We start from the raw sequence: 15817 nt of genomic DNA on the forward strand, positions 1-15817 counted from the left end.
TGTATTTTGAGCACTAGCAGACTGCAAAGTATTTCTAGGTCTGGAGTTGCTTCTGTTAATAGCCCTTAGAGATACTGAGGTGGAAAGCAATTTTTATGATGTAATTTCTTTAAAATGTAGTATTTATATCATGGCCACAAAAACACTCTCATCTCCTCCTTCTCCGCCTTCCTGACTAGTTTCCAGTGTGCGGGGGCTCAAAAATGCTCTGAAAGGGGAAAGAAAAATCCCATATGTGATCTTGTATCCTGTCCAAGCTCTGTTTTACTGCAAGTTTTTACATTTACTAAACAAGACACAGAACTGCTTTAACATCTGAAACCAAAAGCACTAGCATACTTTTGCTTTCAAAATTCAGCACACAGAAAGCCTACTGGGTTAGATACTTTCATTTTAAAAAGGAACAAAATGGATTTTTCCACAAATACTTCAAATATAAGCTTTAAAATTACATTACTTTTGTGTGCATGTTTCTTCAAGATTCACTTATTGTATGAAAAACAACTTCTCTCACACCCATTTTCTTTTGCTGGAGGAAAGTCATAGGGAGCAATTGTCTTTGCAAGTCAAGTCAAAGGTGGGGATTTTATTCTTATGAAATCACCTGGTGATATGAAGCATTTCCACGCCTGCTACCACAAATGGTATTACTCTGCAAATTAACAGTGGAGCTACTACTAAGTCTCCTGTAACAAAAGGCTGTCAGACTACATGCAAACAGTAAGAACAACTAATACAAAAGATACTCTCCCATACTTGCAATATTTCACTCCAGTGAGATTAAAAAGAAATACTCGAAATTCTGAAAATTATAGAAGGTCCAACATGTTGGCAATGAAAGTCACTAAAATAACATATAATTTCATTTCATAGCCTTTGCTTCTTAAAAATTCTCTTGACTAGTTAATCATTAAAATGATTTATTATATAAACAGTGCTAAAACATAATGAAAAAGCCCTTTTGCGTTTTTAGGGAAGGTTCACATGTACGCTACAGCAGACCTCATTCAGAGATAGGCAGTAGCAAAATGGATAAGTCAGGATGCAAATGTACATACCAACACAGGTTGTTCGCTCTTTGCTGCCAACTTAAACCCATCTACACATGGATTTCTTCTCTTTGCAGCAGAAGTGGAGACAGGGCAAGATCAACTAAATTGAAAAAAAAAATCAAAACAAAACACAAGAATAATCCCTATAACCATTATTTTAACAGAATATGTCAAGTTTTGTCATCTATGGTACACGAGTGACACTCTCTGAAAGCAGAAAGGCTAATTTTACATTGTTTTTAGTGATATGCATGTATTCTACTTATAAAGACCACAAGTTCATCCTTATTACGTAAGAAAGTCCTTATGGAATCTTAAGCACAGATACCACCTTTGGCCAATAAAGTCACTGTGCTATAAATTCTAAATGCCAGCAGACTATTCAGGGGAAGTAACTAACCACACTGTTCTCAAGAAATATGAGAATAACTATGTAAGCAACCATTGATGACTATTAATCTTACTGATTTTCTTGTTGGAGAAAAAATATTGGTTTAGACAAATTTCTGATAAGACCTGGTACACCCGTTCTGAGCTCCAAACTATAACTGTCTTCACCAATTTCAAACCCTACCTACTTAATAACTTCATTAAGTCATTGCAGTTTTCCCAATATCACTGAATCATGAACTGACAGCTGTAGCATGCTTTTAAGAAAATATGCATTGGTATTTTATCAAAAGCTGACTGTTTTTCCTTAAGTTCAAATTAATCGCTCAGCTGTTCAGTGAAGACAATTAAAAAGCAGTAGGGCCCCATTTGAGCACTGATAAACTTGGCTGGAACCAACAAGAGTTAACAGTTTTGGTTTATTTAAAAAAAAAAAAAAAAAAAAGGAAACAAACACCAATACCAAACATCAGAGAGGTTAGCTGTCATTGACCAAAATAAGGGAATGAAGAACACTGTTGATATTGCTGGAGGTAAAAAGCAAGATCCTTTCAATATACTACTCCACTTTACTGGCAGTTGCCACAACCTACGGACACCTTTAGAATATACTACACAGAGCTCTATGTTCAATTCTGATATATGATCTCTGCACTCATTTTCCTCTTTCTTCATCGCAAAACTATTTCTCCAGATGTTCAACATCAGAACATTGCTTTCCATGATGAACAATGAACAAAGTCATATTCAGATGCTGCGGGTGTAGAGTACAAATGAGAATATGCTACAGTTAACGTATTGGAAGATGAAAGTGAGACTGCATCATGAAAACAGGATGAAACAATAACGTGGTTACACTTGCACCCCTCTGCTTGCTTTCAACCACTGATGTGAACCATACATCACCATCTATGTCACATCTAGTTTCAGACCGGAGGCTTGAAAGAGGCAAAAAAAAGCCCCACCTTTTTGTGCTATTGATAAATAAAAAGGGAGTTAGAATTAAGGTAATCTAGAACCATGTTTTGCTTATTCTCCACACCTAGGTATTTATGTAGCTTTTTTTTTTTCTTTTTTCCTTTTTCCCAAATTTCATTTGCTTAGAGTCATCATCTTAAAATTAGAAAGCAAAAAAGTAAACTTTCAAACTCTTTCTGAGTCTGGGCAGTTTATAGCTATTTATTATTGCAGTGACAGAGCAAGCCAGCCTGGATGCATTTCAAAAGTAGAACTTCTTTAAATCTTTCAAAGAAGCAGCTGCTTAATTCTATGCAGATACTTTCTAACCTAGAGAAAAGTTAATGCACAAACCTCAGAAGCACTGAGCACCCCGCTATAAAACCTGACTGACAGCAGCCCTTCTGAGAAGTTCAGTACTTTGAAACACTACATCCTGTCTTTACTTACCTGAGTGCCCTGTCCAGCCAAATATCAACTGTCAAATCTCACTTCTCATTCCCTCACATATGACTTCTGCAAAGTGGAAAGGAAAAAGGCCCCATTTCCTATTGTAAAGGCAGAAACGACCTACTTCCTTTAGAAAACAGAAATCCTTTATGTGCCATTCTGAGCCCTTTCATGATATAAAATGCATGCACAAACACATGCATAAGACTCGGGATAGCTGAGTGGTCTAATAGCCACAATGCTTTATATGCAAAAGCTTTTGTTCTTTTGAAATGATTTAACACAATGTTTTTGGCCATTTTTGTAGCTCTGGTGCCCACAGCACAAGAAGGACATGGATGTATTAGATCAGGTCCAGAGGAGGACCAAGAGGATGATCAAGGGGCTGAAGCACCTCTCCTGCAAAGACAGGCTGAGGGAGTTGGAGTTGTTCAGCATGGAGAAGAGAAGGCTCCGGGGAGACCTTACAGCGGCCTTCCAGTACCTAAAGGGGGCCTACAGGAAAGCTGGGGAGGGACTCTTCCTCAGGGAGTACAGTGACAGAACAAGTAATGGCTTCAAACTAGAAAAGGGAAGATTTAGATTAGATATTAGGAAGAAATTCTTTACTCAGAGGTTGGCGAGGCACTGGAACAAGTTGCCCAGAGAGGCTGTGGATGCCCCATATCCCTGGAGGTGTTTAAGACCAGGACAGATGAGGCCCTGAGAAACCTGATCCAGTGGGTGGCATCCTTGCCTATGGCAGGGGTGTTGGAACTAGATGATCTTTGAGGTCCCTTACAACCCGAGCCATCCCGAGCCATTCTATGATTTTGTACAACACGAAAAGTTATAAAATATTAAAATCCCTGGATACAAATAATTGCCTACTAATAGTTTAAGGAAAAAAAGTAAATAGGCTATATATAAATGTTAAGACTTTTTAATCTTACAACTAAAATCATCCTAAGTGACAACTGTCTTGTGTACATGTTTTTAGTATACATTTTACCAGGAAGTTCTAATATATTTCATTATTATTTACGCAACAGTACCACCTATAGATAAAATGTCACAAACAAGTTAGTAGTTTCATGCACATTCTTTTCTGATAAACTTATTACTACAGTTAACAGTGAATAATGAAAAGCTAACGGAAATTATGTTTTTAATTCAGCATATAAGATCCTGTGCTGGGCTGCGACAAGATCCAATGAAGATACATCTTTTGAAGGGAAACAGTACTCCAAAGTTCATTGCAGCGATTTACACCATTCACTGTTATACTATCAGCACAAGTAAAACAAAAATTGAGCAGTTTTAACAAAGTGCATCCCATATTTAGGGTCATCAGTCCTGTCAGTGTTCAATAAATTGAAAGAGGATTTTAACCAAAAACATATAAACATTAAGGTTCTGTGGATTAACTATATGTTAACCCAGTAATTTAGTTGTCCTGCAACAGTCCAAATCCTGGCTTCCCAAAAGAACTTACCATCATAGCAACCTGGACACAAAAATAAATAAATAAAGGAATCTGTGGCAACCACTACACCAAAAAGGTAGAGCTGACACTCTGCAAAGTCAATAAAAATAAGGTCTTACTGTTTTTTGAAATAATAACTACAAGATACATTTTTCATTCAAGATCTGTACGTACAGTATCATCAAAATGTACTTCATAATGCTCCTAAACTGTCAAAATTACTTTCAAAATTACTTTCAAAATTATTAAATATCTCACAGAATCCTTAGCTGGTAAAACCATGAAAGAGCAGGAGGCTGGAAAAGCAGGTTTGAATATGAAATGCTATTTCCATCCTGATTATATTCCATATTTTATTACATCCACAAGTAACTGAGTTCAATCAAATGCCTGTTTATTATATTTACAAATTCATTATTCCATTTTCTCTTCTCCTATCTCCATTTAGCTATTTCTGCCGCCATTTAATGCCTCAAGAAGTAATGTAATTATATGAGCAATGCAATCTGTATAAACACAAAAAAAAAAGGCATGATCAAGTGACATTTAACTAAATAGAGATAGCATCTGAATACCTAAACCAATTAAGACAAGAAATATAGTCGAGGTTTCTAATAATTCATAACCGATTTCTGAAGTCTTCACATCAAGCTTGGACTTTTTTAAAAACAAACAACAAAAACCAACCAACCAAAACAACAACAAAAATCCACAGCCATCCCTTAAAATTGATTAAGAATTCAAGGAAATTTTATTGCACACATACAGTATAGAAGACTTAAGTGATTATCACTAGAGTCTTCCCTTGTTTTCGTCATCATTAATTCAATCCATTGCACATATCACTTAAAGTTTTAATACTGAAAATCAGTGCAAAACCCAGACTCTGCAGTAAACACCTGTATCAAAAGTGTGAACAAGTAATTAATTTAAAAATTCATTTTGTTAATTTGTCATAGTACAAAAATAGATTTACTGGAAAATGACAAAGTGTCTTAAATTCACCCTTAGCTTCACTGACTTGACACTCCCATACCACAGTGTCACAGATTCTCCTCTCCAAGTCAAGTAAATGCTGCATTTGCTCTTATTGTATCACTAGAGCATGTTAAGGAAAAAAAATATCTGTTTGCACAGGACAAAAGAATGCTTCATTGTTAAAAAAAAAAAAAATCCAACCACAAACAGGAACAAGAAAATGATGTCTCCACTCCCAGCAGGAAGGAAACAATTATGGTCAGTTACTGGCATTTGGAACATATTTTCTGCTTCTGTAAAACCCAGCTTTTTGTTTTCATTCAAAACTTGAAAATAATGTCTCTCAACTAAAGCAGTAACATCTAGTCAAACATTAAATTGTGTTTAAATTTCTCAGCAAAACTAGTTGAATTATCATACTTAGTCTCAAGATTAGAAGACACCTGGGGCAGTCACACTAAACATCATTAACATATTTTGAAGCAGTATATAAACACAATATTACTGTGAGGGACTCACAAGGACTAGTATTTGCAATATAGAAGAACAGCCTTTGCAGTTTGTAAGCGTTCTATTGATTATAAGGCGGTTTTTGTGTTCAAATACTACAAGTCAGCAGGGGTATCGCACATCTACTTTCACTGGAAAAAAGAAGTTGCATTTCTTATATTAAGAAATTAACTGTAAGCTATCCTCCCCCACCCCCCAAAAAAAAATCTAGTATAATTTGCTACTACTGAAAATGCCTCATTCTGTGTCAACCATAAGAACCTCTAGACTTAGTCTCTCCAAATTTATTTTAGAACACTTCAAGGTTTGCAATGTTCCACTAGGCGGCACTGATTCTTAACTTATTAAAGGCCTGTCTGCAAAGTATCTTAAATCTTTTGTTTTAGTATATAATCATAACTCAGAAAATCTACCAAAGACATCCACATGTTCTTAAAAAATTAAAATGGAAATGATTCTACTTTTATATGCAATTACTCTGAAAACCTATTTTAACATCATAATTTAGAAAAATGGAAATAAATTGAGAGAAAGTGTCACAATTGGTTAATGTGAAGTCAGCCAGAAGACAATACTATCTAGAAACTATTTTAGTGGAACATTTATATTCCATATGATAGAATCCTATTATTCACTGAACGTGATATAGCATTTACAGGCTGCATAGGTACACATACTATCCAGAGAATGCGCATGAACTTGATAAGGGCTCCACCCTCTCCAAACTGTCTTTCAGGTACAGTAGCAGCTCTCAAGGCAGTAGTAGATAAGGGAGGGGAAAAAAAAAAAGCTGCCATCTCCCTAGAGCTACGAAGATATGCGTTTGTGGGAAGGAGAGAACATTGGCACAATAGAGACAAGCCTTGGACCCCAATGAGGTTAAAAGAAAGCATATCTCAAGCTTTTGGCTAAAGAAATCCTGTAACAACTTTATGTCATACTATCAAATTTGAACGTAAGATTAATGTATTGGCTATTGATGCACTAAACTGAAAACTAATGCAATGCAGTTAAAATACAGAAATGTGTATTACGGAAGTTTGAAGTAATGGGTGCAGGATTCCAAATACTTTACAAGTACAGGTCTCAGAGCTGATAATTCAGTCACCCAAGATACTTCCCAAGAGCATCCATCTATCAGCATCAGTCATCTCAGGCTTCCTCTACACTTTGACAGTAACTCTAGCATAGAGATCTATCCCACACATCTCAAAAGATTGGTTTAAAATTAATTGGCTTGCAAGCAATCCTCATTCCAACAGATGATTGTTTGAAGACAATGTACTGCAATGCATGTATCAATTCAAACAAGCTATTAGATCACAGCCTCCAGTCCAGCCTCCTATTGACGCTCTGGAAAGAAGGACTGAACTTTTGTGGAACAGTGAAAGAACACTATATTGCTATTTCAGTGGCCTTTTCTAAAAATGTAGTTGGGGTGTTATAACTCCCTGCTGTGTGGCGTTAAATTACTTTATCTTAATCCAGATTACATGCAGTTGATATTCTGCATGAGTCACCCTCACAAAAGCAGCTCATGGAAGCTGCGTTTTGGCACCTGAAAAAAACAAAATTAACATTTATAACCACACAAACATAGCTACGCTATGTTAACTGTTAATTACTTAAGTTAAATGAAACATGACCACAAACCGTGTCTTAGTATTTGCTAAAAAACTGAAAGATTACTAAATAAAATGAGGAAAAAAAGGAGCAAGCACTGCTGCCTAATGTTGAAGGGAACAAAGCAAAAAATATTTCTCAGGTTAACAACAATAACTACATAAGCAATACCTGTCCTTCACAAAGAATAAATAATAAATACCAATTTAAGAATCTGATATCATCTTGATCAGTATCAAAACAGAGCTGCAGTTTTATCTCTAGCAGAAGTCAGTCCTCTCTCAAAAGCCATTATCCTTCAAACACATCTGCTAACTTACAACAAGATATACACTTGAGAGTGTTACACTTCAGGTAAGTCTCAATAAAGCTGTCAAAGAAAAAGAAATACATATCTGCAATATTACTGTATAATACTATCATGACTCTAGGTTCTTCTCTCAACAGAAGAGCGCGGATAGACACTTCCATAATCTCTGGTATCAAACAGAGATGAAAATAGGAAAATACCTACTTTAATCACAGTTGCATACTTACAGCAGAGTAAGTTAGTGCTGCACTAACTCAACCCATTTTGCTGCACATCTCCATCAATCCATTGTTCGGTCTGGCTCTCACGATTGAGATGGTTTATCTCGTTTAAAAGCATGACATTCCTGCAAATAACCAGAAACAGAATTATGGTGACATTTATTACATAACTCAGTTCTTCCCAAACTCTGCATTTCTTACCTGTAACACGCGCTTGGGTATTTTTATTCTTGGCTCTCCCTCCCAGTTGTAAATTGCTTTGATTGCTAATTTCCCATTCTAGTTCGACTAGTATGTGACAAATTCCAAAACTTAAAAAAAAAGTATTAAACAAAGAATACATCACTTAGGAAAGAGCAACGTATGAAGAATTGTATAACTATTCTCCAAATAGTACCTGTAGTATTACTGTATACTCCAAAGATTACCTGTAACTCTCACATTGTCAGTCAGTACAGCTTTCAAGTTGATATCGGTGCGATTATTGGTAAATGCTACTCATTCTCACTGGTTTCCTCAAGACTTAACTAAACATAGCAGAATGGACACAAACCCAAATACAATCATTCTTAATTTCTTTATACCAGCAAATCAAGCTTTGGCTCTTCCATAAAACAAGACCATCACCAAACCTGAGAAAATGCTATTTAGGTGGCTTGCCTTAGTGACATTTAGACCATGTCACCCTTTCCTTTTCTCTTCTTTTGCCTTATACCGACTTTTATAATAGCTAGTATTTAAGACAACTAAATATCAAATTAGAACAAAATCATCTCAAAGATAGGCAATTTTCACCGGGAAACTGAAAATTCCACTAAAGCCCATGTAGCATTGCTAATGTTAACAAAAGCCATTGAGAATCAGATAGTGTTAGTAACACTGTGCCTCTACTACAGTCTCTACACTCTTCCTACTATTAAGGAGCCTCCATTTACAAAGATGCGTATCTTCTAGCCTTTAAATTCTGTCTGGCATCAAAGAAAGCTATTCCCTGCTCAAAAAGTACTGTTCTCTTCATACACTCAAAAATCATCCATACTGCAAATACACATACAGTAGGGGCTCCCTACCAAATCAAAAGATCCTGGTTCACACAAGAATGAAAATGACAAGGTACAAGTGACTCAGTATCCCCTTAAGTATTTCAGATAAAATTATAGATGTAACATACATTCACATCCCAACTCAACTTCGTCAATCACATTCAACTCCTGGCAGTTAAGGTGGTTTTCTTTGCTTGTTTTTTTTTGTTTGTTTGTTTGTTTGTTTTGGGGGTAACACCCTATTCTATCTGCTTCTTTCACTCTGAATGTCGTCGAAGACTAACTTTCCAAGTAAAATTTCTATATATCTGAAAAATCTCTCTGCAAAAACACTCTGCAAACTCAGTCTCCACTGTGTTTGAACTTTTTAATTACAGAGCATTAATTGCTCCTGCTTCTCCACCTTCACCCTATTGTTAATAGTCAAAGGTCATTTGCTATTGGAAGTACAGAAAACAGGCAGACAAAGAATTTATCACCTACAGATACACATGACACTTTATATCAGCAAACAGATGTCTATGAAAGCATTATGGATAAACAGGGAAGAAGGAAATCTCTTGTTGGAAAAAAAATCATCAATATCATCACAATCAATCACCAGAATCCTGCATTTAAAGGAGACCTCTGCACCTTCTTTTAATTTTGAGGCCAACGTTAGTTCAAGTTGAAGCATGTTTCACACAACTAAACCAATAAAATTTATTTTGAAAATAATCCAGATATTCACTATACTTGATAAAAAGTTTGTAGAAAAAGAAAACATTTAGCACTAATTATATGAAGGAATGACAGAAATTCAAAAAAAAAAAAATCCCAAACCTCGTCTTAGACAACTGTAGAATACTCCAGATTCCTTACATTTCATACTGCTTTCTAAAGGAAGTATTAAAGCTTCCATATTCTCAATCCTTTTGATGTCACATGTTCCTTAAAAGGGTATCTAAATATTTTGGGGAAACTTATGTAAGATAGGAAAGTGCTTTCTTATCCAAACATGAGAAAAATACACATTTTTAATACTTAAAGTAGTTTATTCTCTTAATTAAAAATACTTCTACTTACTTGAGAGATGAGATACTAATGCCTATCTATTTCTGACTGCTTATAAATAGACTTAGTCATAAAAGAAAATCACTGAAAGTAGCATATTTTAACTACACTACCTAAGCAGTCTTTTTTCTTTGGCAAAGGATCAGCTATGCTTTGCTAAAACACAAAAACAAAGTCTACATTCACATAACAGTTGAAGGTTTTTCTACTCAACATTTAAAATCTGAAAACATTAGTATACGAAATACCTAAGCCTTTATGCTATTCATTTTCCATCACTTGAAGATGACATTTTATAAGATAAACGTAAAGATATTACAGTAATTCTAAACCAATTATTAGTCTACCAAAGTAAGTGAATTTTCTGGAAAGCCATCCTGGAGCAGTTTCAGAAAAAGTTCAATAGAAGACTATCTAGCATAATGCTCAGGAAACTGAGTATGCATGACAGACATAAAGATCAACTGAAAGTTAGGCTTTCAATGACAGAAAGTAAGAAAATAAGACAGTTCAGATGCAAGAGGACAGGCTGACAAAACTGGGTTTGTTAATCTTAAGAGGACAAAGTTAAGGACTAATCTCATTGCTGGCTTTAACTGCCTAAAGAGAAATTATTGGGGAGATGGAACCAGACTTTTCTCCAAGGCAAGCGATGAAATGGTAAGAGGTAACAGAGAAGTCAGAGCAAAGTGAATTCCAATTACACATAAGGAAAAATATATTCACAATGAAAATGCTTACGCACTGGAACAAGCAAGGTTACCTGGTGAGGTTACAGAAACTCAAAATTCAAAGCAACCTGCTCTAACCTGACCCTGCTTTGAGCATGGGTCTGGATTAGATTATTTCTGGAGGTCCCTCCCAACTTGCATTATTCTACAACTGCACTAACTCCTTATTCTAAAAGATGCCCAAGCTAGAGACTGTGAATACCTAAGTATATTGTTCTATATCCCACTTAAAGTGGCTTTGCATGGGTATTACACATTACTAACATGCCTAACCTCCCTATTCACAGGGACTTAAACCATAAGAGATCACTACAATCACTTAGACTGATCTGTAGGTTTTAATGACAGGTCTTTAAATTTCATTCAGTTGTTTGTGAATTAACCTTAATAATTTATCTACAAATGAACACAGGATGTTTTTACTAACAGGGAACGGATAAATCTGAAGTCTCCAGTCTTCTTGCTCCATAAACGCATCCTAATTTCTTATTTAAAGTCTTTTGGCTTCAGTATCGTTTGTTTATTTCCTGAACATAACAGCATCCGTAACATGAAAAACCAACTATCTTTGCAGCACACCTTCCAAACTTCACATGGGTTCATAGGTGGAAGGTACAGAAAAGCAGAAGAATGAAAACATGTAGCATTACTTTCCCAAAATATTTTCTAGTCAATCATCGTTTGCAGTTCAGGGACTTCGAGTCACAGATGAAAATCTTTTCACTTTATGTTTTCTTTAGACTTCTCTCTTATAAATTTATCTAGTTGCCTCACAAATCTACATCAAGTTGGAGCACCTACAACATCCTCTGATGAGAAGCCCTGCAGCTTAATTTGCGAGAATATTAATGTTTTTGTGAAAAAACTCTGCTCCTGAATCTGGCTTTTTTAGTCTTATTTTATGTCCTCTGGTTCTTGCATTAAAGATAATTCAAAAACAGACAAAAAAACAATCTTGCCTGTTCACCTTCACAATTCGTAATGTTATGAAGATACTATACCCTCTCCCCAGACAAATCTTGCAGGCTGAGGTCTCCCAGGCAGCTTACAGTTTAGCCATAAGTAGACCACATCCTTCACTTCATCCTCATTGCCCCTTTCTGTAGCTTTGCTAATTTTGTAACACCATTTCCAGCACTGGGATAGAAGAACAACAAACACCCTTCAAGATAGGTACCTACCTGATACTTGTTCTCTAATATTCTCCTAGTACTAACACTTTTTGGATCACTTCGATGTTCTCACAGATCTCTTCTGCTCACCTTGAAGAGGCAGACTGCAGCAAACATTTCTCTTTTGTTCCAGACATTCCTTGATCCTCCATTTAATTAATTTGGAGGATCTTGCCCTTTAAGGCTCTCATCACAAACTCTTAAAATATTTTTACTGATAATTTTGGGGCATTCAAAACTTTTACCTCCCTTTTAAAAATGAGAATCTCAAAATTGTACATTATAATTCAGCACCAATTTCACCAATACTTTTTAGAGCTTAAAATCTTTTTCTGTTTACTTCTTCCTTGTCCGTTTATTTAGACACAGTATTAATCCTTTTTTTCCTGTAACACTGGACTGAGAGTTCACATTGAGTTGCTTACCTATTTTGACTGCCTGCATCTTTCACAGAATGACTGCCCCTCAAAATACATTCCCTTGTGCCTAAATGAAGCCTACACTTCCTCTTCTTTGATATAAAAATGTTTGACCTTAACACAAACTTTATTTGAATACCTAGCATACCATAGCATAGTCTACTTCCCTCTGTTCTGTCATAACTGCTCACCATTTTAATGAGTCATTTACAAGTGTTAACCATGGCATTCACAAATTTATTGTCAGATCACTGATGAAATTATGCACTGTGCCCTACAGATGTATTATTAAATAACTTTTCCATCAGCAGCTAGTAGAAATGTATCTGACAGATAATAAACGAGCCATTTATTGCATTTTTTACTAATACTTTTTTTTTTTTTTAAGTTGGAGTATCACACAGTACTAGACTGCTTGACTGATTACCTGAACATTTATAGCTACCTAGTTACCCCAGTCAAGTCAACCTACAATTGCATACAAGAAAAAAGGCTTGGTTAGCAAGACAATTTTTTCACAGAACTTCGTTGCCTGACTACCCCAGTACTGTCCTTCAATATATTATTAAATAAACCCCAACATATTTTTCCCATTATTTTGTTTGATATAGGTAACAACGATAATATTAAAAGAATGAGCCTGAGAGAGCACTTGTCTTTTATTAGCTCAACACTAGAACTCTCAGTCTTCAAAATCAGGACCGGCAGGCCAGAAATCTCAAATGTAGCCAGCAATTTCCAAAGAAATTTGAAACATGGTTCTCAAAAACTTTTAAGTAGCATCCTCAGGAGATACTGTCCAACACTTATTAGACTGCAAAATATTTCACCATTCTTATCTGATACAGCACCCTGTTTATTACCAGTAAAATATATATTTTAAAACATACAGACATTAATGATGTTCCCAAATTCACCTAGCAACAGACAAACACATTACTAGGCTTCCTCCCTCCTTCCTACAGAATCAGCATCAATTCTTCCTTGCTGTCCTCAGCTCTAATAAGTACAACAGACTCCAGAATATTTTCTTTACATTTTGATCTATGGTACTTCATAAATTCCATTTATACAGATTGCTATGTAGTTCCCCTAGTCACATTTTTATACATTCCTTTTCACTTCTAAATGATGCCATTATTTTGCAACTAAGTCAGGTTGAACTGCTGATGAAAAGTGTCATTTTTTTTTTCAAGTTTCATTGGAACTGAATACATAATTTTTAAATCAGACACTCCCTGTTGAACTCTTTTTCCCCACTCCAAATAGGCTAACTTCCTAATTTTGATGACAAATCAGAGCAAAAAGCTGTGGAATAACAGCTTTTCATGGAAAAACGTCGTTGAAAAATGACGTTTAATTAAAAACAAAACTTTTTTTGGCAGTTGAAAAAGAGGAGCTTTAGCTCCTCTTTAGGAAAAGTCTCTTTAGCCAAAGAGACTGAAAAAAAAAAAAAAACCCACACAGTTCAACTTCAGCATTGGTAGCTGCAGAAAACACTAGATAGTATAGGAAATATACCAAATGTAGTCAGTAATAGATTTCTAAGGAGTAAGTTCCGTAGGCTCTTAGTCTGACAAAGGCTGTGCTTCCTATGCAAGTTTGTCTAAAGGTATTTACATTTGAATGGAAGATAAAGAACAATGAAAAATAAAATCTTCCACTTACCAAGGCCCTCATTAGTAACAGTTTTAAATACATTTTCATATCCACATATACAGTTTGATCATAAAGAACGCTAAAAACCTGAAAATAAAGTTTACATGGACAGAAAGCAAAGCTTATAATTACCACCCATCGTGATTTCTGTATATCTCCCCTTTACTACACCTAAGGTAAATAAACAGAAAAACAAATAAAATAGCTTGATTAAAACAAGAGTTTCCTAATATTTTTTCTTCTAAACTGGTGCTAGCGTGCGGGATGGAAAACACACAGGCAGCGAACAAAAAAGTGCGCACCATTCTGTCCTTACTACACACACTTTCAATCTTTACACACAAAGGATAATTGCTAGGTACAACATGAGCGTTCAGTATGAAAACAAACCTGAATTTAAAAGCTTTTGTTGGACGCAGATTTCTACATTCAACTATAAAGTCTTTAATGCAAGGAATATCTTTCCATGCAGCAAGATGTACCAATAAACTATTTTTTTCACAAATATGTTCCATTTCTATGTATATTTAGAACCACAGAAAAAACACATGCTACAGTTCTACAGCTGAGAATTTCAACAAGTTTTCTCCACCACATGCCAGAACCTTAGACACTTTCAAGCCTGCTGAAGCCAGACTAAAAAATTATTTATCTGATCTGAAAAGAGATCTCAGCCAATCAAGGTTCCTTAAAAGTACCTGAACGATATCACGCATGCAACATGCAGATAGCTTTCAAGTTTATTCCTGAAGTCCAGTGCACGATGGGGTCAAACTAACAAGGCTTACATCCGCACCCCCATTATCCTCTTCACAATAAATACACAGCCGAGAAGCCTACCCGCATCCCCTCCCCAGTCTTGAAAAGCACCGTACCCTCTGAATCCCCACGCCCGGAAGTAACTACCTACCTCAACTCATCACACCTTACAAGCGATGGAAGCCCAACTAATTCGTAAGCTATCTGCGCAGACAAGGCACGAAGACGGCTGCTCCCACGTCCGAGCTGTACGAGGCACACGGTAGGCCAGCTGTACCCGGTGCGTGGAAGGGGAGGCAGGGAAACGGGACAGGCGACGTACAGCAGTCATGACAGCATAAGCACTTCTGCGGGCTACGTGCCCTAACACCGCAACGGTGCGAAGTCCCCTGGGCACCGCCTAAGAGCGCGGGGCCACGGAACGCGGAGGCTCTCACTGAGGGTCTGGTGAAGCCCGAGCCCCGAGCCGGGGAGGCGCCCGCGAGGACGGGTCCCACGGCAGGGGGCGAGGCACCGGCGCGCAGCCCCCCCACTCGCACCCCAGCCCGCGCCCCGCGCCGCCCCTTCGGAGCCCCGGGCAGCACCGGCCTCCCGCAGGCGGCGCGCCCCCAGAGGGGGGGCGCCCGGCCCGGCCCAGCCCGGCCCGGCGCCGCAGAGCTCCGCCCGCTGCACGCGCCTGAGGCGGGGTTGGCAGCAGCGGGCGGGGGGCGGCGGGGCAGGGAGAGCGCAGCTGCCCCGCGCCAGCGAGAAGGGCCCAGCAGCGCCTCACCTATCCCGTAAGGGACACGGGGCCCAGCAGCGCCTCACCTGTCCCGAGACGGCTGCCCCGGGCGTCGCCCACGAGCCTGCTCGGCGACGGATGCGCCCGCAGCACCGCGGGCCGCCCCCGCAGCGATCCCCCCTCCCGCCGAGGACGAGGCCCAGGCCGGCCAAGGGGGGGGGACCGAGCGGAGGGGACGGGGCGCGCCGGACCGACAGGCCCGCCGGCCAACCGCCGCTCCGCACGGGAGCGCTCAACCAATCGG

The 15817-nt window shown here is 37.8% G+C and overlaps 1 protein-coding gene across 4 annotated transcripts in view; it reads right to left on the reverse strand.

Moving 5' to 3' along the window:
- Positions 1 to 15817, reverse strand: part of RALGPS1 (Ral GEF with PH domain and SH3 binding motif 1) — a 110041-nt gene extending 94224 nt beyond the window's left edge. The window contains exons 1-3 of one of the 4 annotated variants that reach the window (XM_080561719.1): positions 15600 to 15817; positions 7963 to 8081; positions 1059 to 1152 (exon numbers count right to left, since the gene is read on the reverse strand). The gene's annotated coding sequence lies outside the window, so the exon portion shown is untranslated. The remainder of the gene's footprint in view (positions 1 to 1058; positions 1153 to 7962; positions 8082 to 15599) is intronic. The other 3 variants (XM_080561720.1, XM_080561721.1, XM_080561722.1) reach the window with 3 other exon arrangements.

This window comes from Anser brachyrhynchus (genome assembly GCF_964034855.1).
Source record: "Anser brachyrhynchus genome assembly, chromosome: 19".
Classification (NCBI taxonomy): domain Eukaryota; kingdom Metazoa; phylum Chordata; class Aves; order Anseriformes; family Anatidae; genus Anser; species Anser brachyrhynchus.